Genomic DNA, 24,873 nt, shown 5'->3' with positions numbered 1-24,873 from the left:
ATGCAATCCCTAAGTAATAGCATGCTAAGCCAGTTTGGTGGCCAGACATCAAGATCTCAAAAACCCCTGGCTCCGTCCATTGATCATTGACCTAACTCACCCTAGCACACAAACAATGCGGTCACTAACCTACTAGAATAATGATTTTAATGATAATATTATAAGTTAACCAAGATTCCTTTGAAAACCATGTTTGCAGCATCTGTAAAACTGTGTTTTTCTCTAAAAATATATCTAAATTATGACCTATGCTTTCAACCTCTAATGCAGAAATATTAATTCATGCGTTTATGACCTTGAGGTTAGATTATTGTAATGCTTTATTGGGTGGTTGTTCTGCACGCTTGATAAACAAACTTCATCTAGTCCAAAAATGCAGCAGCTAGAGTCCTTACTAGAAATAGGAAGTATGATCATATTAGCCCGGTTCTGTCAACACTGCACTGGCTCCTATCAAACATCGGATAGATTTTAATATCTTATTAATTACCTATAAAGCCCTGAATGGTTTCAAGCCTTGCTCACGCTTTCCGTGGCTGGTCTGGCAAAGATCATTGACAAAACATCCCATGTTGTTATGGCTCATCCACTGACTATTTTAACCACACACTCTGTTATGCCATTTGTAAATAGTAATTCATTTACCTTTTCACCACTGGAGACAAAGACATCTGGCCAAGGTTTTAGACACCCCAAACCTGACGTTTACACATTCAGAGGGACGGAAGGTTAACATCTACAGCGACATATGTTGCATATGTTGTAACTGCCGTATACATTGAGCTGCCCAGGTGGAAGAGAATTGACTATATCATTGCACGGGACATTCCATCGCGCATGCTAAAGAAGCAGAACAGCTGTCAGAGGCATTGGCCATGCCTGATGCAGTAGCTGTCATGAAATGTCAAGGTCAGGCAACTTCTAATACCTTAATTTCATTAGGGAAATGCAGCGGCTGATGAAGCCGCCAAAAACGCAGCTGGATATCTGCCAAGTCAATGCCTAAGTCACAGCGTCAGCTGTCTGATTTGTTTCTAATTTATCCAGACCTTATATCATTAAACAACAACATCTAGCTAGTCCATCAGAAAAGACTCAATGGTTAAACAAAGGAGCCATTAAGGCACATGATGGTTTGTGGACATCACCAGATGGTCATCCTGTGTTATCCTCATCATTAGCTGTTTCTGCTTTGACCCAAATTCATAGTCCATCCCACTGTGGAGACAAACAAATGTCCTGGTGACACCCCTTTATGCCACATCTTACCTGGGGTACCTGGTGGCACCCTTTCATGCCACGTCTTTGCACTGTTTGCACTAGTTTGCACACTGGGTTTGCACTCTACTCCTTGCTGTTTGCACTAGTCCGCACACTTTGCACTTTATGTGGCTAAGACACAGTTCTTTTGTATTGTGTTGTATGTGTGACTCCATGTAGCACCAGGTCCTGAGAAACATTGTCTAATTTCACCATGTTCTGCACAGCTATATGTAGTTGAAATGACAATAAAAGCCACTTGACTTGACTTGACTTGACTTGACTTGACTTGATCTCACACCATATTGCCTTCAATGCGCCCATCAGCTGGTAATTTTCCACTGGCTAGTGGACCAGGTGATGAGGTGGTCATTGATTTTACTGATATGATAGACAGAGTAAATGGTAAGAGGTACCTGTTGGTCATGGTAGACACCTACACTGGATGGCCAGAAGCATTTCCTGTGGGGAAGGAAGACAGCACCGCTGTCATAAAATGTTTGATAAATCACTATATGCTCCATTGTGGTTTTCCAAGATGGGTCAGGGTCTGACAATGGAAGTCATTTAAAAAATGTGCACTTAAGAACTGTAGAAACAGCCTTAGGCTTGACACATTCATTTGGTGCTGTGTTCCATCCCCAATCACAAGGAAAAGTCGAACGTATGAATCTAACCCTGAAACACAAGCTTGCATAAAATCTGTGAGCAACTTAAGATTAACTGGCTGTCTGCTTTAGCACTGGCACTAATGTCTGTCCGATCTTCTGTTAACAGGTTACGGGCTTTACACCTTTTGAACTTCGATCATTTCCTGGACCAGCAACGGCTCTGTGTCTTGAGCCCATTGAACCTTTGACACATAAAGTGCATTTTGACAAACTAACTGCCTTGATTAACTGTTTTCCACTTAGGTTTAGGGCATCATGCACTGACAGTGCTGAGCAAACTGCTCAGCCTCGGCCGACAGAGTGGGTAATACTTCGTCTATTTAGGAGAAAGTGGAAGGAGCCTAGGTGGTCTACTCTCCTGAGTCACTGCTAGAACTTCACACTGTGTTTGCCTAGCTGGCAAGGTGACACCTGGTATCACTTGTCTTCATGTGCAGCCTGTGACCCACCTGAGAGGATCATTTAAACATATAAGATTGGCTTCTGACAAGTCAGGACCAAGAGAGGGGATATTGATACTGGTAACACAAAAACATTGCACACACCAACAGCAGTACAAGCATTACAGATTATCCACACAACAGGTGATTTATTCACATCTCCTCAAGGAGAACCTTTGGCCCATCGTGTGAGTGCTGACTGTGCATATGGAGCAGGTATTGCAAACCAGTTCAAAGAACGATATGGAACATACAAAGTAAGAATCCAAAATAAAAAACCTGGCAGTGTGCAGTGACCAAAGAAGAAGATAGAACTGTTTTCCATCTAATCACAAAACAAGTTGCTACTGAATTACCAACATATGACAATTTCAGGAAGAGTTTAACCTACATGAGAGATTGGTGTATTACTAATAACATCAAGAGTGTTTCCGTTCCCGGCTGGGGTGCAGACTTGACAAGCTGAAGTTTGAGAGAGTCTTACAGATCCTGAAAGAAGTGTTCACGGACGTGGACATAACTATTACTATATATACTATTTGAATGTTATCGTATCACATTTATCACATTTTTAATACATTACTAGATGTGTTTTTCATTGATTTTACAAGTAGAAGTGTTTTTATGTTTGTTTTAATTTCATCTCATTATAGAAGTGTTCAACTGTCAATTAATCTTCTATTTATTTTTTACTTTGTGTTTAGAGGTTGAAATTATTTTTACATTATTACTGTTTTAAATACAAGGGACAAATGCCTAAAGCGATATGGGGGAATAGAGTTGAACTACTACATCATTCACGTTTGACCTGTGCAGTGTGATTAACTGCAGGGAAAAAAATTGTTCATGGAGAGGGCTGACGTTTATTTGTCAACACTATAATTGATCATAGTTGTAATAATAAAGGAGAATTAGGTCATAAGTGGTGCAGAGGTTGGGACAATGTAGTGGCATATACTGGGGATTGGGACCCCGAAGATTATTGGAAGTCAGGTCTGAAATATAGAATAAAAATACAGTGAGATTATTCAGTCAGGATAATCCAATCACTGTGTCAATAGGAGATTTACGGAATACCCAAAAAGGGGCAGTAGTAGATGTAACGGATGCAATCAGAAAGTACTTTACTTGGTAGTGGGAGTAGAACTGACAGGTAAAGATTCCCTAGGACTGATGAAAATCAACATAATAGATCCACCTCAACCAAATAAGACAGATGAGGGAGATAGTAGAGAAAACATGAGCAGGCAACGGAGTTATTGAAATGGACTATACAAAAATGAGGCCTGAGGACATAATAGAGATAGCAACAGGCTATGGTGATAGCAGCCTATGATTAGATTGGATTGTGAGTACAGCTGAAAAACAAAAAATGGAAAATTGTATTGATGTGCTAGTGCAAGACCCAGATTGTTTATTGAACTGCTCCACTATTTCCAGAGGACAAATGGGGATATAATTGTATGTTAGGAGTAACTAGAATCGCACACCTACCAACTGTACTACAATAGCAGCCATTTTTCCACCTATTTCAAACATGACAAGAGCAGGACCTTATGAGGTAAGAAAGAATAATTATACCTGTTTTAATTTTACTAGAGAGGGAGCTACTATCAAAATTATGTGGCTAAGACACAGTTCTTTTGTATTGTGTTGTATGTGTGACTCCATGTAGCACCAGGTCCTGAGAAACATTGTCTAATTTCACTATGTTCTGCACAGCTATATGTAGTTGAAATGACAATAAAAGCCACTTGACTTGACTTGACTTGACTTGACTTGACTTGATCTCACACCATATTGCTTTCAATGCGCCCATCAGCTGGTAATTTTCCACTGGCTAGTGGACCAGGTGATGAGGTGGTCACTGATTTTACTGATATGATAGACAGAGTAAATGGTAAGAGGTACCTGTTGGTCATGGTAGACACCTCACACTGGATGGCCAGAAGCATTTCCTGTGGGGAAGGAAGACAGCACCGCTGTCATAAAATGTTTGATAAATCACTATATGCTCCATTGTGGTTTTCCAAGATGGGTCAGGTCTGACAATGGAAGTCATTTAAAAATGTGCACTTAAGAACTGTAGAAACAGCCTTAGGCTTGACACATTCATTTGGTGCTGTGTTCATCCCCAATCACAAGGAAAAGTCGAACGTATGAATCTAACCCTGAAACACAAGCTTGCTAAAATCTGTGAGCAACTTAAGATTAACTGGCTGTCTGCTTTAGCACTGGCACTAATGTCTGTCCGATCTTCTGTTAACAGGGTTACGGGCTTTACACCTTTTGAACTTCTGATCATTTCTGGACCAGCAACGGCTCTGTGTCTTGAGCCCATTGAACCTTTGACACAAAGTGCATTTTGACAAACTAACTGCCTTGATTAACTGTTTTTCCACTTAGGTTTAGGGGCATCATGCACTGACAGTGCTGAGCAAACTGCTCAGCCTCGGCCGACAGAGTGGGTAATACTTCGTCTATTTAGAGAAAGTGGAAGGAGCCTAGGTGGTCTACTCTCCTGAGTCACTGCTAGAACTTCACACTGTGTTTGCCTAGCTGGCAAGGTGACACCTGGTATCACTTGTCTTCATGTGCAGCCTGTGACCCACCTGAGAGGATCATTTAAACATACAAGATTGGCTCTGACAAGTCAGGACCAAGAGAGGGATATTGATACTGGTAACACAAAAACATTGCACACACCAACAGCAGTACAAGCATTACAGATTATCCACACAACAGGTGATTTATTCAGATCTCTCAAGGAGAACCTTTGGCCCATCGTGTGAGTGCTGACTGTGCATATGGAGCAGGTATTGCAAACCAGTTCAAAGAACGATATGGAACATACAAAGTAAGAATCCAAAATAAAAACTCAAGCGAGTGTGCAGTGACCAAAGAAGAAGATAGAACTGTTTTCCATCTAATCACAAAACAAGTTGCTACTGAATTACCAACATATGACAATTTCAGGAAGAGTTTAACCTACATGAGAGATTTGTGTATTACTAATAACATCAAGAGTGTTTCCGCTCTCCGGCTGGGGTGCAGACTTGACAAGCTGAAGTTTGAGAGAGTCTTACAGATCCTGAAAGAAGTGTTCACGGACGTGACATAACTATTACCATATATACTATTTGAATGTTATCGTATCACATTTATCACATTTTTAATACATTACTAGATGTGTTTTCATTGATTTTACAAGTAGAAGTGTTTTTATGTTTGTTTTAATTTCATCTCATTATAGAAGTGTTCAACTGTCAATTAATCTTCTATTTATTTTTTACTTTGTGTTTAGAGGTTGAAATTATTTTTACATTATTACTGTTTTAAATACAAGGGACAAATGCCTAAAGCGATATGGGGGAATAGAGTTGAACTACTACATCATTCACGCTTGACCTGTGCAGTGTGATTAACTGCAGGGGAAAAAATTGTTCATGGAGAGGGTACGGCGTTTATTTGTCAACACTATAATTGATCATAGTTGTAATAATAAAGGAGAATTAGGTCATAAGTGGTGCAGAGGTTGGGACAATGTAGTGGCATATACTGGGGATTGGGACTGAAGATTATTGGAAGTCAGGCCTGAAATATAGAATAAAAATACAGCGAGATTATTCAGTCAGGGATAATCCAATCACTGTGTCAATAGGAGATTTACGGGAATACCCAAAAAGGGGCAGTAGTAGATGTAACGGATGCAATCAGAAAGTACTTTACTTGGTAGTGGGAGTAGAACTGACAGGTAAAGATTCCCTAGGACTGATGAAAATCAACATAATAGATCCACCCTCAACCAAATAAGACAGATGAGGGAGATAGTAGAGAAAACATGAGCAGGCAATCGAGTTATTGAAATGGACTATACAAAAATGAGGCCTGAGGACATAATAGAGATAGCAACAGGCTATGGTGATAGCAGCCTATGATTAGATTGATTGTGAGTACAGCTGAAAAACAAAAATGGAAAAATTGTATTGGATGTGCTAGTGCAAGACCCAGATTGTTTATTGAACTGGCTCCACTATTTCCAGAGGACAAATGGGGATATAATTGTATGTTAGGAGTAACTAGAATCGCCACACCTACCAACTGTACTACAGCAATAGCAGCCATTTTTCCACCTATTTCAAACATGACAAGAGCAGGACCTTATGAGGTAAGAAAGAATAATTATACCTGTTTTAATTTTACTAGAGAGGAGCTACTATCAACAAAGGTGAAATTGATGTGACTTGGTGTACCAAACATGACCAAGATTACAGATATATCCATTATAGGCCCATGGGCAAGGTCAGGTTTTTTATTGGTATTGTGGTGACAGAAAACTGTTTGGGAAAGTGAGTGAGAACGCAAAAGGAGTTTGTGCAATGGTGAGATTAGCTGCACCACTGATGATGATAGGGAGACTATAGTGAGAAAAGAAGTAAACCCAGGAGCAGCATTAACTAGAAGAAGTTAAGAAGAAGAAGAAGACATATTATAGGAAGAAGAGATTTAAAAGAACACTTTGATCTGAGATGAAATAGCCCAACTTATATTGATGCGATAGGGAATCCCTAGAGGAGTGCCAAATGAGTATAAATGGTCTGATCAAATAGCCTCAGGATTTGAGAAGTTTCCTATATTTTCAGCCATTTTCCCAGTTACACCAAACAGAAATGTTGATCGAATTAACTATGTGCATTATAATGTTATGAGACTGGCAAATCTTACAAGAGACGCAGTAGAAGGACTGTCAGAGCAGTTAGCACCCACTTCATTGATGGCAGTGCAGAATACGATGGCCTCTTTGATATGCTGTTAGCTGAAAAGGGAGGAGTTTGTTCGATGTTTGGAGATTTTTGCTGCACATACATAACCAACAACACTGGACCAGATGGTTCAGTGACAAGAGCACTAGAGAGGTTGAGAACATTATCAACGGAGTTGAAAGAACACTCAGGGATTAATAATCCATTGGATGATGTGTCTACAAAATGGTTTGGTACCTGGAAGAGTATGTTTATTTCTTTGTTTTCCTTAATTGCAGTATTTTTGGGAATAGTAATTACTTGTGGATGTTGTTGTGTACCATGTATCAGATCTTTGTGTAACAGATTAATTGTGCCCGCGTCTAGCGCCTCCTCCACATGCCGTCAATGGATCCCAGCAGCCCCGCGCCACCATCTGGAGCTCGCCACGGGTCTGCCGGTCTCCATCGCCGCCGCCCTAGCTCCCTCCTTCCCACCGTGGTCCGCCAGTCCACCAGCTCCACTAGGCTCCATCGTCCCTCCGGCTCCGCCTTGGTCAGTCGCCGCCCATCCGTGCGCCTCAGGATTCTCTCCTCTCGGCTTCACCTCGCCCCTCCAACCTCCGGTTCTGTCAGGCTTCTCCTTCTCCGGCCCACCTCAGTCCTCTGTCGCCTGGTTCCGCCACGGCCCTTCGGCCCCCTCTCCTCGTCGTCCGAAGCCTGCGGCATCGCCTAGGGACCTCCAGCGCCTCAGCGCCGGCGTCACCCTGGCTCTTCGGCTCTCAGCCTCCGCTCAGCCTCTTCATCACCTGCTCTGTTGGTCGGCCCCATGAGTCGAGATGGCCGCCTCCTCCTGCATGGCTCCATGGCCCCGTCGGCTACACAGTGACCATCATGGCTGGGCTCTGGATCTCCTCCTGCTCGGACTCCTTCTGTCTCCTCCTGGCTCCTCCCGCCTTCTGCACCTCCCGGGACTCCTGCCTGCCTACACCCTCTTGGGGCCGTCCTCCACCGAACCTCCTCCCAAGCTCCTGTTTGTTTTGTTTTTTTCAAAGCAGGACGCACCTTCCCGGGAGGGGGCGCATATGTCACGCCTCTGGGGACTTTGTCTCATGCCACGTGCCTCTGTGTGCCCTGCCTTTACTGTCGTGTTAACTGTATAATTGTCTTCATCTGCTCCCTGTTAATTTAGTCAATTTGTGTATTTAGTCCTGTGTGTTTTTGAGTTCACGTTGTCCGATCACATCGATGTCCTTACGTGGTTTTTGTCTTGCCTGCCTGCCTGCCTGCCTGTTTATATGTATTTTGCCCCCATTGAGAAGATTAAATCTGTTTAAGTTTATTTTACCTCTCGAGTGCTCCTTGCGTCAAACCACAATCATGACAGATGTGCTGGAGGCCCAAAGATATCAATGTTTGTAGGAAAGCAAATTATCTGGCCTAGCTCAATATTCTTCCCGGCTGTTTAATGGATTTCATATGTACCAGCTATGTCTACATTAATGTATGGTCAAATCCCGCTTACAACCCCACAATCCCCCACTGACTAGAGATGACCCAGGGTAACAAACCCAATTTGGAAATGCAAGCTCCTGAGACTGAGACAAAAGTCAGTATGTCTGTGTAATTTGAAATGCAGGTTTTGTGCATGAGCATCTGATTTTGTAATACAATCTGTGTTGATGTATACATTTCTCCAATCAAAAAAAAAAATGGATATGATGGAGTCATTACACCAATGTTGTCCCCATACATTTTGTGCATGCAGGTGACAAAGGCTGAATTGAAAAAGAATACATTCGACACAGTATAATCTTTTGAATTGTGGCTTGTTTGTGAACAAATTTGTGGTAAAATAAAGTGAACAAAGGTCCAAGTTCTTACTAACACAGTCTGGCACTTCACTGAAAATAAATTAATTAAATAAAATGTAACGTTTGATATCTGAAGAAAGTGTAGAATTAATTTGTACTCCTAAATTATTAGTATTTTTAATTTAAAAAAATGACAAAATCATGGCAGTAACACATTAAATAAAACATAGAAAAGAACAAATAATGAAAAAATATGTTCAGAAGAAGAAACATCAGCCAATGTTGTTATTACAAAAAGAAATAGAAATATTTTCCAAATTACAAATACTTTTTCAAGTTACACAAATAAACATTTTTCAAAATTGTTCATATATAGACTTTAAGGTACAGAGTCTAATTTACACTCTGCATACAAATTTTGGATTGTGGTGGAAACCTGAGCACCTGAAAAAGCCCACATGCTGAGAACATGCAAACTCTTCTTGTGAGTGTCACTGATGTAAAATATTAAATGTAACTATTCCTAAATATTGGAAATTTTGAACGTTTAGTTAAATAATTGAATGACAGACAAAGAAAGCAGAATCATAGTAAAATAGATTCATGTAAAAGGTAAATTACTGTATGACTTATCTGAGTATAATATGCTTGAATATATACACATTTTAATTGTCCATATTGATACAATTCACAATACACTGAAATGCCACAATGACATTTCTTCAAACAGTTTTGTTTATGTAATACCTACTTTTGATGCAACTAGATTTTTACACATTTGCCTGATATTTTTAAGTCTCATTCCCATACAGAATAGGGTTAAGCACTTGGCTGACATCAAGAAATAGACTGAAACGATTACACGAAAATAAAGCTGGCATTCTGATGTTATCAAAACCTGCTTTTGGATTGTTTCAAAAAGCAGCCCAAAGAAAAGTTTAAAGAGAGATGATGATGGTGCACAGGTGCTTCAGAGCCTTCTGTTTAGCTTCTTTAGTAGAACTCAAACATATTTTAGAATTTTGTATATGAATAAATGATTAGCATTAGTGGGATCAATGCTGTCATCTGATATAACATAAAGGCCGGTAAGTATTTATTCAAAGTGGTTTTCTAACAAGCAAGTTTCACAAGCATATAATTGTCGCACCATACTTTTTCAAATGTTTTTCCACAGAGTTGCAATTTAAAATTAAAACATAAAAGAATGAAAAATTGAACAAAGCATTTTAACCACCACACCAACACAATTAACACACTCCATTTAAAAGGGGGGTCATGATTCTATTATACTGCAATGGATAACAGATCGATTACATATCTATCAAAAGACATAACTGCTAAATTACAAAATTCTATCATTTCATATGTATACAAGCAAAATATCTGCAGGTAACAATAAATGATAGAAATTTCATTGTTATTCCAAATAAGATTAACTTGAAGGGAAGGAAATAAAGCTGTGCTGCCATACAATTCATTAACAAACAGACTACAGAGAAAAACATACATTGGTTTTACATGAAGGGCTTTTGCTGAACAGATGACACCAATCAGAAAGCTATTTGGCAAACAGGATTGTTGAGTACAGAACCGTTATCACAGCAAACAAGAAGTACTTCATCTTGAGTTCCAAATTAAGATATCCAGTCAGCTCCTGATGGATGTAAAATTGTACCATTTTCCATATTATTTGCTTGCTGTTCAGAAAAACAGATTGCAGAAAATTGTATACATGCTGTATGTTTTCCTCACTAATGTATTCCATGCGCCTTTTAGGCAATTAATAAAAAAAAACCTTTACTGATGAGATGTTTTATATAGAGCAGACTGTCATGGAAAAAATTAAAAGGTCATGGAAAAAAATCAATCTACAACAAATTGTGTTTTGCTGGTGAAACATCTCTGCATTTATAATACATGGATTATAGACACAAGGGAATGCTGACGTACTGTATTTTCTAATTTATTCCAGACTTTTATAGTTAGAAATACAATCAATACAGCAAATTAGCTTGAATTAGGTCAAGTGTAAATAAATTATGTTTTCTGGTGACCTGGCATTCATTTATTAATTATCTACTACACTGTAAAAAATTCAGTAAAAAAAACAGAAATTGCTGAATTTAAATTTAAAAATGGAAAATTCCAGAATTTACAGTGCATTCTCCGTAATCATTAAACTATTTCCGTTAATGGTTATATAGTAAATTATGAAACTTTGGCATACGGTTTATTCTGTAGGCATTAACTAAATCTGGGTATGTTGCTCTGTATATAATCACTAGTTATGCTACGATATTTAATTTTATTTATACTAAAAACAAACAATATATACACAAACATGGTCCAATGAATGAGAGATGTGTACACAACCAAACAATGTATGCAATAGCTTTTTGCATTACATACGTGAAAATATGAGCACAAAACTGTAATACTGCAAAATAATTTTCAAAAACACCAACTAATAACGATAACTAAGCAACATTAAAACAATAGTCCTAAATAGCATTGTGTACAATATTATTAGTGATGCACTGTCAAAACAATTAGCTCCATTAGTAAAATAAAAAGAAACCAAGTCAAAATAATTAAAAGAAAAACACAAAGGGAATAAACAGGAATAAAAAACAAAGCTGCAGCTAAATAAATCACACCTACATGCATACATACATACAAGCACTGCAGAAATGTGCAGAAAATGCCTGCAAAGGTTTTGCTTGTTTGTTTTAAACAGATATTTGTGTGTAGGTATTAGTGCTGCTAACTGTCCAAAAGTTGAGCTCCAAAGCAAAACAGTAAAGTGACCAAGTCAAATCAAAAGAAAAAAATAAAAATAAATCAGAAATGAATGCAGCTTTTTTCAGGAATTTCATGGTCTTGGAAGATTTTTGATATTTTGTTCCCTTCATCTCAGCCTTTGACCAGGATTTTATTCTGAAAGAAATGAATACTAGTTTAACTTCAGTAAAGAAATGAATGATACAGAAAGATTAACACGCAGACAAGGTAGATTAGGAAGATAGAAATCACCTAGATTTTTGGTGGTGTAATTTATTCTAGCAATATTTTTAGTGCTCTATCAGCTTTTTACATACTTAAAACTGCATATTTATAAGGGCCTAATTTTATGCATACATGTTTTCATATAAAATAAAAATTAATCCGTCTGTGGGTGGTGCAAGTCACGTTCATGCTGTAGTCTAAATCGACTGAACCCAGATTCATTTAAACTGTTGATCTATTCAGTGAAGAGGAAACAGTGCTGTGCCTGGGTTTGTAATACCGTTTCTGGATGGCATAATAGAGCAAAAACAGGCAATATTTTATTGAAAAGCAAAGTGTTCTTAATATTTTACCTCAGGGTCGTTAATCCTTCTCGGGTAGAAGTAATCAGAGTGTGTTGATGAGCGTTTCTTCTCCCGCACGCGATTCGCCGCCAGACATTTCTTGCAATCTACAACAAAATTAAATAAATCACTGAAATATAAGGGCACAGTCACATATATTCACACTATTCCACAAATACCAATTAAATCTGCATGACTAGCGTTTGTTTCACACACGCTCACACTGCTAAAGGATCTTGTGCACCACACAATGCAATGCATCATTAGAAAGTTACAGAAAAACACCTGTAAACTAAAAATACAGAGAATTCCATCAACTAAAAACACTGCTTTTTTACTGTATATTTACAGTTGATTTTTTTTTTTAACAGTGTAGCCAATTTTGCAGTGGACCTAAACTTTTCATGAATTCTTGTCGAAGGACAACTCTGATTATCTTCTTCATCCACTTTACTTTTAGATGTAACAATATTACAGGGGAAAATGTCTCACTGGATTGTACACTCTTGCTTATCATCTCTTATCTAATAACAGCAGCTGAAACCTTGCAAACATTTAGTGCACAAGAACAAGAGACAACATAACATTTTCATTATACTGCAAATAGAAAACTTGGAAAAATTAGGGAGGTTATTTCCAGCTTTTGCTATTTTGTAATTGACTGCAAATGTGTTTTTACCCTTTACTCAAAACATTCAGCAAAACTCTAAACACTTTGCCATTGCTTTACTGCGCCTTTGTGACTGGAGTTGATGAGGAGGGCAGATGATTTTATGATGCAACTAAATTAACAAGGGAAATCACCGTATACCCCCTTTTTGTGCCGCTGTCAAGTCATAGTGGTGAAGGAGGAGCAGCCACTGGGGCAGTTTCTGGCAGTGAAAGGTGTCTTCCATCCCAGGAAGCTCCTCATGCACTTCGGGAAGAAAGGTACCAAAGTGGGGCCCTGAGAAACCAGCGAGCCACCCTTAAATACCAATCATCCAGCCTCGGAGCCCGGAAGCAGTGGAGGTTTCCACACCCATCCCGATCACCTCGCGAAAGCGGCCTGGGCAAGCACAGCCACCATTTCCTAGATCTGGACCAGTACAGTCACAACGCCTGGTATGCGCCAGAGCAAACCGGATCTTCACTTCAGAAATGTCTGGCCCACCTTCCGATGCAGCGATTGACTTGATCATCAGGGGAGCCCAAGAGAGTGCAGCTGATACCCCACGTGGAGGGTCCAGACTGTCCCTTTTGCAGCTCCACTGGGCTGCAGAGTTTAAGGCTTTGTGTCACAACGAATGGAGCCCACCTGGTTCGCAGCCAGGATGAGGAACTGTCGAAGTAAACACAAGCTCCGCCCCTTTTTTCAAGGTGACAGAGCTCTTCCCATCACTGAGATGATCACCTCCTCAAAAGGAAATGATTCATCCACAACCGCCACCTCAGCTTGCTTAGCCCAGGCACACGAGGCAGCGATTGTGGCCATCACCTAACACCAGGTAACTAACCGAGATCCAGAAACACACGGTGTAAATCGTCTGAAAGCAAGACCACGCTTTATCTTGCAAAGACGCGCTTGAGTTTACTAGACGTAACGCCGTCTTTAAAAGACGCACTCCGCGAATGCTCTTTAGTGCTGAGGCAACAGGGGATAGCCGTTTTACACACAAACGGGGTAATGCAGCCTGATTGTGGCAATCCACTCAGCGCAGGAAAACGACCTCCGCTGAAACACCGTGATCTAACAACACTCCAGATCGTCTTTTGGAGAACAGTCACGCCGTTCGGTTAAAGCGAAACAGCTGCTGCACCCGCCGCTATATTTATACTCGAATGCGATCAGCGCAGCTGATGCGATTAAAGCGCATGCCATCAATCTTCACCATTGGCTCGCTTAGATACACTGGCGAGAGTTGGTTTCTCAGGCAAAGATCCCAATTTGTCGGGTCATCCGACGTGACTGGCGAAAGTAGACCGACTGAAAGGAACTGGCCTGAGAACTGAGCTCTAGCTTTCTTCCAGCTTTTTTTCTCCATTCTGTATGGATGGGGTTTTGATTCCTTGCCACTGTCGCTCTGGCTTGCTTTGTTGGCAGGACACTTAACTTCTAGTGATTATCGTCTGAATTGATTACAGATCTCCCTCTGCATTTACAACAAATTGTTCGAATCTACGCCATTATACATCCCTGTCATTGTATTCTTCACTTTATAATTGTTCCAGTGCTTTTGATGCAACCTGTATTTGTTAAAAGCACTATATAAATGAAAATGATTGATTGATTGAAGATTAACTTCTTATTTTGCCAGCCAGTACATATATTTTACCAATTAGTGAAATTTCATACATTTACACAAAAGTGTCGGATCAGTACAGTAAAAATTCCCAAACTAAAATAAAGAAGGCAAACTATCAACAAACATATAAAACAAATTCTAAAAAGGTATTAGTCATCATACTGTAAGCCCCCTGACCACCAAATTGGTGTGACTAGCTCAGGTTGCAACTGAAGAAACCAACGAGTGACTAAATTGCATTTTTTCCCCTGTTTTGAGACATCCATTTGAGCGGGCATGATCAGTAACTAAATAAAGCTTTCACTCAACAAGTAATATCTTAATTTCTCAACAGCCCATTTTATGTGCAAGACACTCTTTTCTATGGTTGCATAGTTTCTCTCTCATTTAGTAGTAGCTACATGCTGATATACATGACAGGGTGTGTTCTCATACCATTTGTAGCTGAGACAGCACTGCTCCCACTCAACCCAGAGGCATCTGTTTGTAGGGATAGGGGTATTATTAAAATCTGGGGCTTGCAGGATGGGTTCACCACAGAGAGCCTGCTTTAGGTCGATGAAAGCTTGCTCTGCTTCTTGTAGTCCAGTTTACCCTGGTTTGGGTGGCACTTGGAGATCACTCAGAAGCACTGGGCCGCTTTTTTTGTGGCAAAACTTGGAATAAAGGGTGTTAGGCCTTTGACAAGCCCAAGTAAGGTCCTACCACTTTGATTTTTGCCCGGGCCGCTAGAAAGTATAGAGTCAACCTTCTTGGATTCAGGTTTCACGCCTTCCGACGTGTATACAGCGCGCATGAATAATCCTCACTGCCTTCTTGATGCCCCGCCAATAGAAACTGCAGTGAGGATGCGCTCGCAGGTCTTCCCGAGCTCAAGTGACTCTCCAACAGGTGGAGTGTGTGCCAAAATACAGTACCTGGAGATATATGCTTGGGTACCAACAGTTGTTCACACGTTTCCCCTTTCGCTGATCCACTCTATATAACAATCCATTTTTATTATAAAATGTGGAAAACCAACCTACTAACCTCCTCTTGTAGTTGACCCTCAACTATTTTTGCACATTCTTGGGCTCGGGTCAGTACAGGATCTTGCAGCCGGGCAGTGCCAAACTGTCTCCACGCTTTTCCCTCAGAAGGCTCCCTGCTGGGGGAAATCACCAGAAAATACTTCATGCGGGGAGTCTAGCTCTTGACGCACCTGGATTCTCTTCCCGCCTCTCAGGTCGTGGCAGTGAATTGAATTAACATGCTCCTCATCTTCTTCTGGCTGGTTGTTCTGCATCAGTAGTCTCTTCATAGGGTTTGAGCAGGGTTGTGCCCAGACGAACGTGCGCCTTTGGGGTTGTGAGTCTCCTTCATCTGCAGCTCGGCCTGTTCAGTAGGGCGGCAAATGCCTGATGTCTCTGCCAACCAAGACTGGGACGGGTAAGCGCCCACCACCACCCTGCTCGTACTTGTGAACCGGCCTGGGTGTAACTATGTTTATTTCTGCCATGGGTAGGTTCATGAGTGTCACCATGAATACAGGATACAGAGACCTCTTTTCCAAACGAGTAGACCCAGCAAATACCCGCCGGACTAAGGTCACCATGCCTGCAGAGTCGTACCAAGGGCTTCAGTGTCTTGCCTCTCACCCTGGGACATAGGGAACTTAGGTAGCTGCTCCCTTCTCGTGTGCTCCAGTAGGTGTGTGGTGAGGAAATGGCACTGGAAGGGCCTTGAAGAGTCTGGGTGGTGCTTGCTGTGGGCCTGTTCCCTGCTGCCTAGGCAATCCAGGGGCCAAGTGTCCTCCCTTCTATGGCTATTATGTAAACACCAGCTCAGAATCTCAGACTCTCGTGAGGTCTCTCATCCCTTCCTCCTGCCTTGAGTCCTTAGGGCTTTTGCTGCTTCTGAGTTATCTCCACTGACTCTTAGGTACTCTCTGTTGTGATTCCAGGAGGCAGCTTTATTCTCCTCAGGCCTCAGTGAGCCCACGGTCACCTGGTGGTTCTCCAGGAGGAGCAATTAGCGCTCTACACCGCGGCGGGTTCGTTGAGCCACATACCTTCTGGGCATCTGCTGGCAGGCTGCACACGCAACGGTCAATCACTACCCTCTGCGGGAGGATGGCCTGCTCCCTTCCAGCCAGCTAGCTCACCACTGTCGAGCCAATGTAGTTACTCTGAGCCCGGCTGGGAGGATAATCTGGCACATCCCCAGCCATGAACGCCAGGGTTTGGCAGGTAGATAAGTCCATATTAAGCGAGAACCACTCTTCTTGACCAGTTCATAACTGGCGTGCTTCCATGGGGACAGTGAGATCCCCGGCAGGCCTTCAGCCTCTCTCCGGCCAGAAAAGGAAGAATTAACTTGCCTACTTCCTCCTGGTATGCCATCTCTCTCGCATGAGCTGCTCTCTCAAAGAGGGATTAAAGTAGGTTTCAAGTGTCAACACATCCTCAGTCATCTTGGTTAGATAATCTTGAGGCCTCCCTGCCCTGGGCCAGTCCTCAGTCCTTCGACATTTCCGTGAGCCACTGCATTCAGGGTAGGTTTGGGCCTGCAGGAACGGCAGTCAGGCCTCTTTCCCATTTGCTTAAGTCGTGGCTTCCTCTCATGCCCCGCACTTCACCACAAGGAGCCCCCTGACCTCACCGCCAAATCACAGTGACTTAGTCGCTTGTGGCGTTGTCCACTCAGGAAAGGGCAGCAGGTGCAGGGCTTCAGGGTGAACAGGAACTCCGTGATTTCTTTTATTTTGTAATAGGTGAGGGAGAGGGTTGAAGAAAACTATAACTACAAGCTAGTTCCTTCTTTTGCGAGCTGGTTCTCTTTGGCAGCCTCAATTTCTGGAGGGGGAAGGCAGGAAGAAAGGTAGTTAGAGTGGAAGGTGTCATAGTGGCTACTCACGTGCCACCCTGTACTTCTGTGGTTCAGGGGTTCCAGCATTCCGCCTCTGCTCCTCTTTCCTTGTCTCCCCTTACTGAGGCTTTCTCCATTCTTTATGTGGTGAGTTTCTGATCGTGCCCAACAGTCTGCACCTGAGGCTCCTTGTCAGCTGGAAGTTAAGGATGAACCCACCTGTGTGGGAAAAGCTATCCTCATCCTGGATTACCTGGTGGACCCCTTCTTGTGGGTTTTCCATGGTGCTGAAAGTGCTCAGGCTGCCTTGTGGGGGACCGTTACTTCTTCCTGGCCACCACAATACCTGGCAAATATAATGCATTTATTTTTATATTTATAGAAGGGAGTGAGTATACTGGGAACCAATGGTGGGTCTGTCTTAAAGGAGCGAGTTGCGATTCTGACACTGAATTCACACCGAAGCGAACAGTGACGTTTTCAAAGTACAAGTACTTGTAACCTTTATCCACTTATTGTTCTCTCTTTAACATGTGTAAATGTGTAAATGTCTGCAGGCATCGACATAGTGCTTCAAAGCACTGAATGTGGTCGGTAAAAGAAGAGCATAGTTGGTATGATTTTGCCTCATGTCAGACATGTAACAGATGCTTTTGTGTATATATTTGTTTATAGTATAGAGTTACACTTCAAGTTGTAAATTTAGTGCAACATCGACACATCAAAACTAGGCTAAGTTGTAACTTTCTTTACAGCTGGTGCAGCTGGTACCGGGCACTAAGCCACAACTGGAACTATGACTTATGTAACTGAGGCCCAAAGATATCACTCATTTGTAGAAAGCAATTATCTGGCCTGTATATCTCAATATTCTTCGCTGCATTAGTTGGATTTGATATGTGCAGCTACGCTATACATTAATGGTATGGTCAAATCCCATGGGCCAACCCCACAATCCCCACTGACCAGAGATGACCCAGGGTAACAAACCCAATCTGAAACATGCAGGTTCTGGAGACTGAGACACATGGTGTCAGCATGTTCCTGTGTAATTTGAAATGCAGGTTTTGTGCATGAGCATCTGACTTGTAATACAATCTAAATTGTGTATATATTTCTCCATAATGAAAAAATGATATGTATGGAGTCATTACACCAATGTTGTCCTTCATACATGTTGTGCATGCAGGGTGACAAAGGCTGAGTTGGAAGAAGAATACATTCGACACTGTATAATCTTTGAATTGTGGCTTGCTTGTAGAACAAATTTGAAGGGTCAAATAAAGTGAACAAAGGACCAAGTTCTCATTGACACAGCGTCTGGCACTTCACTGAAAATAAAGTTAATCAAATAAAATTTAACGCTTGATATCTGAAGAAAGATGGTAGATTTAATTTGTACTAAATAAATTAAGAAGTATGTTTAATTAAAAATGACAAAATCATAGGCAAGTAAACATTAACAAAACAGAAAAGAATAATAATAACAGAAAAACGTAAATATATGAATATAAACAATGAAAATGTCTGTCAGATAGAAGAAACATCAGCCGTAAAGATAATATTTTTCCAAATTACAAATACTTCCAACGTTGCTACCAAATTTTTCAAAATTGTTCATATAGACTTTTTAAGGTACAGAGTCTAATTTACCTGCTGCTACACCCTTTGGATTGTGGGGTGAAACTCTGAGCACCTGAGTAAAGTCACTAATAACACATGCCTGAGAGAAAACATGCAAACTCTTCTTGTGAGTGTCATCTGATGTAAAAATATTAAATGTAATCATTCTAAACATACATTTGAACGTTTAGTTGGTATAATTGAATGGACAGACAAAGCAGAATCATAGTAAAAATATAGATTCATGTAAAAGGTAAAATTACTGAATGACTTATCTGAGTAACATGCTTGAATATTATACATGTTTTAGTTTGTCCATATTGATACAATTCAGGTTAACACACTTGAAATGTACACAATGGACATTTCTTCTTTAAAATAGTTTGTTTAGGTGACATCACACTTTGATGCAACTATATTTTTACAATACTTGCCTGATATTTAAGTCTCATTCCACACAGCATTGTGTTAAGCACTGGCTGACACATCAAGAAATAGACTGAAACGACATACGATTGCAAATAAAGCTGGCATTCTGATGTTATCAAACCCGTTTCTGGATTGTTTAAAAGCAGCCCCAAAGAAAAAGTTTAAAAGAGATATGATGTGTGGTGCACAGGTGCTTAGAGCCTTCTGTTGTTTAGCTTCTCTTTAGTAGAACTCCAAACATATTTTTAGAATTTTCAGAGTAATATGAATAAATGATTAGCACTCCTAGTGGATCAATGCTGTCATCACATTATAACATAAAGTCGCCATGTTAGTTATTCAAAGAGGTTTTCGAACAAGCAAGTTTCAACGCAGCAAACAATTGTCGCACCATACTTTTTCAATAATGTTTCACAGAGTTGCAATTTTAAAATTAAAATTATAAAAGAATAAAAATTAGAACAAGCAGGACTAATTTCACACCACATTACAATTAATACACCCAATTTGAAAGGGGGTCATGATTCCTGTAGAGTACTGTAAATGGATAACAAGATCTGACACATATTTGTATCAAAAGACATAATCATAAATTACAAAAATTCAATCATTGGTATAGGTATACAAGCAAATATTTCTGCAAGGTAAACAATAAATGAGAGAATTTCATTGCTATTCTCAACACAAGATTAACTTGAAGGGAAGTTAATACAAAGCTGTGCTGCCATACGTATTAAATTGTTAAATGAAACAGACTACAGAGAAAATAGTTACATTGGCTTTGCGTTAAGGTAGTTTTTGCCATGAGATAGATGACACCACCTCAGACTGTGCTTATTGGCAAACAGGATTGTTGAGTACAGAACCATGTTATCACAGCAAATACAAGAAGTACTTCTTCATCCTGAGTTCCCAAATTAAGGACATCCAGTCACTCACTGATGGATGTAAATTTGTACCATTTTCCATATTATATTGCTTTCATGTTCGTGAAAACAGAGGATTGCAGAAAACTGTATACTCGTAGATGTTTTCCTCATAGCCGTATTCCATAATGTGATATTAGGCAATTTAATAAACAAATACAAAACCTTCTTTACTGATGAGAGATGTTTTATATAGAGCAGACTGTCAATGAAAAAAAAAAATTAAAAGGTCAATGTGAAAAAAATCTAACTGCAAATCTAATTATGTTTCTTTGCTGGTAGGAACATCTGCATTTATGGTACTGGCTGGTGACAACAGACACAAGGAATGCTGACGTGGTTGTTCCAACTAATTTATTCCAGACTTCTTATAGTTAGAAATACAATCAATACAGCAAATTAGCAGTTTGAAATTAGTGTCATGCATTTAAAGTATGTCTTCTGGTGATTGGGCATTCATATTTATTAACTCAACTACACTAGGTCAATATTTACAGTGGTCTCAAATCTTTTCATGACAGTTCTCCTAAAACTTAAACCAAAACAAGTATTCTTGGCTAAGGACAACTCTCGATTTTCATCTTTTTTTGATCCACTTTTACTTTAGATAAATAGTTATTAGGAATAATAAATAGTTATTACAGCAAATGCTCTACTGGAATGTACACCATGCATATCATCTCTTATCTAATAAACAGCAGCTGAAACTCTTTGAAATATTTAGCACAAAGAACAAAGACGATTTACATAACATTTTCTATTCCTACTGCAAATAGGAAAACTTAGAAAACTTTCTAGGAGGTTATTTTCAGCTTTGCTATTTTCTTAATTAATTGCAAATGTGTTTTTGCCTCTTTGATTTCATAAATATCCAGCAAAACTCCAAAATGACTTGCCAGTGCCTGTTTCCCTTGGTACAGGTTGATGAGGGCAGGCGTATTTTTTTATGATGCAAACTGCAAATTAACTTTAGATGACACATTTTGAGACTTTTAAGAGGATAGAAAGGCAGGCACATCCTTTTTCATGAAATACATCACTAATTTTGGGTTTTTTTCAGTCACCTAATTTAAACAGAGTTGTTTTTTGTAATAATAGTCATTCTATAATACACAGAACAAAGACAAACTACTACAAACTACAGGGTACAGAAAACTATCTTATCTATCTATCTTATTCATCTATCTACTTCATTCTATCTATCTATCTATCTATCTATCTATCTATTTTGTGGAGTACATATTTTATTAATATATTTATTGTATGCATTTTGTTGTATTGGCATTCAAGTTAATATTTTGCAAAGAGCAAAATGTTTTAGTTTACAAACTGCTTTGATCATGCTAAAGACAGGCAACTTTTAATTAACTCATTGTATGTGCTTTTTTCTCCATTTAGAAATCAAGCTGTCATGAAAAATATTTCTTTCATACCAGATGGATACAGAGGAATATATGATCAGAGATATTTTTTGTGGTTGTGTTATCTTTACTGTAAAATTCAGTGTCATGTAATTTCAACAGTGTACTCATCTATATAATATGCGTTGAAAAGAGGGCTACATAAGCCCATGTATATCTTTGTATTTGCAATTTGGCAATGTGGCTAATTTATATGGTGTGGATCTGCTGTTACACCTTGTTTTGACTAAAATTTTGACTGGTGAATTACTGATAACATGGCTTTGGTCTTGTGCAAATTCAATATTTACTTATGGTGGCTGCACCCAACAAACTTAACAGTTATGGCTTGGTGCATGATCGATATATATCTATATGTTGTCCTTAGAATAATGTAAAAATAGTCATCACAACAAAAGTGGTGATAGGTGTGGCAGTTTCTTGTTTTTGCCATTTGCAGTTGTGATCGACTATCACTATTTCAATTATAGCTAATTCAACATTTGTGGGAGCAATTATTGAAAAAGTTCACTGTGACAACTTTTCTGTTGTAGTTACAGCATGCTCTGACACTTTAAGTAATAGTATATATGGAGTTGAGTTATGACAAGTCCCGCAATACTATCTTACTAGTTGTCATCATTTTCTATACTCATGTAAGGATCATCTTTATCTGCAAAGTTCAAAAGCAGGCAGTGTCAAATTGCCACATGTGTCCCAGCATCTAGTAGCATTACTTAAATTTTGCACTGGTAGTTGCTTTGAATTGTTCCAAAGTCGTGATTTAATATGCTATTATGCCTTTACACTGTTCGTGTTGTATTCTCTTTATATATCTTTTATTTTTGTCCCCTATTATAAATCCTAATCATACATGAGTAAAACAAAAAGATAAAGAAGCCATTATTAAAAGGGAACAACAGATTACACTTGAAACAGGAACCTGGAGGAATAAACTCTGTCTCACTATCTTTAAACAAATGTGAAGTGTATATTTAAATGGCAACACAAATGAATTATTATAATTCAAAGATATTTTATAATTGTGTACTTAGTAAAATATAAAACTTTAGCTTATGATAGTAAAATGCAACACTTTGTTTTACAGTGTAAGTGAGCAGTTTGAGGCTTTGTAATTTTTATCTGATTTATGCACTGCAAATACAATATGTCTCATATTTGTATGTATTAATATCTGCTTTTTTTTTCTTTTTCACAAACCAGATCAAACTTAGGCAGTTTGTTCACATTGAGTGGCATTACAGAAACTGCTTTGCAAAAGCATTTGAAACTCCAAATGTCTGACTTAATAAGGACTGACAGTATATTCAACCACAAAACTTTAAACTTGTTATAAAATATTTTATGGAATATTCCAGTATGTTTTTTTTGAAGAAACGTAATAAAAGTCCATGTGCTGCTTTTAGTTTTTATTTATTTTAATCTTCATTTAGTAATGGCAGTTAATGCTTAATGGTTATAATATACAAATGCCATTTAGCATTCAAAATGACAGTGACACCATGAAATTATAATTATATTGTTTCCAACACAAGGTAAAACCAGTAGCTAAAATCATCTTTGCATTAATTTAAAAGATGAATAAAGAGTTTATTTTAAACTGGCTTTTGCACATCTTTAAAACAAACAAAAAAAAAAACACAATCAAAGATCTTGCCAGTACAAGAGAAACATAATTTTCTTATATATTATTTATTTATTTTAATACATCAGTTCTTTCTTTGTATTGTCATTATAAGAAGCAAATGTATTCTCAGATGAGCTGAATTCCTGTGAAGCTAAAAATTGAGGAATCTCTAATCTTAATTTGGTTCTAGGAACAGACACTAGATGAAATCCAAGGTAAATTAAAAATTAAACAACCAGGAAGTGGTGTACAGCCAGATGATCAAAACACAAAGAGATCGTTCTCCAACAATAATGGCAATGAGTAAGTACAGTTTTTTCCTTTCAGGAGAAACCTCAGTATAGGTTATTCAGGAGGGAGAGAGGGTCAGGAAAGGTTTTGAGCAGGGCTACGTGAAAGGATGAGCAAATTGTTATCTGTGAAGTTGAAGGTGACATCATTGATTCGACGGATGATGGGTGAAGGGACTGATATACCAGGTACCTCAGTTTCAACAACAGGGCAGCCGGAGACGCAGATGTCTTTGTAGGACACCTGACCTGATCCCTGGTGTCCGCCTTTCGGCATTGATGTTCCAGACTGCTCGCTGGAGATGGACGTGAGCTGAGTCCCATACCCCTTCATTTCCCAGAACCAGTAGTTCACCGCTGGGATTTCTGCTTTGATCACCGGACCAGGGGAACAGAGTGCTGAAACCTAGGACATTGGCTGAATGGAGTTTGTGCATATTCTGCCCAGAGTAGATACTGGTTCAGCTATCCTGCGTTGGTGGTAGAGGCAGAGAGATATTGGCTTCATTTCCTGAATTTGCATTCAATCGCCATATTGTTCGCGGTGCTAGTCGAGGATGATCAACTGAGACTTCGGAGGCGGAAGAAGAAACTTTTTCCAGACCCTGAGGTGAATTTAGTTCCCAGTTCAGATACTTCATGTTCTCGGGAGACGGAAATGCCGGAAATACTGCCAGGAATAGAGCTCTGCCGTCTCCATGGCTGGGCAAGTTGGTGAGGAAAAACGGATTTGAAAACGGTTCAGCAGATCAGTGGCGCAAGTCAATGTTTACTAATTGCTGGCGTGGGAATGGGGTGTAATGGTGGAGCTTTTCTTCCGTAGCAGACGACGGGAGTGGAACTGCCGATGGCGACTGAACATCGCTGGACATAACGGCCGGCTATCCCGGACTAAGTGCGGGCCAACAGAGGTGATTTTGGAGGAGGATAGGTTCGGTAATCTACCTTTATGCCTCACGATCCCAAGAGTTGTGGACAGAGTCTAGAAAGGGCCAAGAGGAAGGAATGGTACATACACCTTATCTACCTTAAGGTAGATTTTAACTGAGTAAATGCTTGTACTGGTTCCAGAGAGGTTCCTGGAGCGAGCTGTCGATCAGAGTTCCGGCGAAGACTGCACACATGACCGCCCCTTACCTGACCTTC

At 39.7% G+C, this 24,873-nt stretch overlaps 1 pseudogene; it reads right to left on the bottom strand.

Annotated features, from left to right (window-relative positions):
* Positions 1-9,662: 9,662 nt before the first annotated feature.
* LOC122359332 lies at positions 9,663-10,607 on the bottom strand (annotated as a pseudogene).
* Between the last annotated feature and the right edge of the window lie 14,266 nt (positions 10,608-24,873).

Source organism: Puntigrus tetrazona, chromosome 15 (assembly GCF_018831695.1).
Source record: "Puntigrus tetrazona isolate hp1 chromosome 15, ASM1883169v1, whole genome shotgun sequence".
Lineage (NCBI taxonomy): Eukaryota > Metazoa > Chordata > Actinopteri > Cypriniformes > Cyprinidae > Puntigrus > Puntigrus tetrazona.
This window is presented reverse-complemented; position numbering and strand designations above follow the sequence as displayed.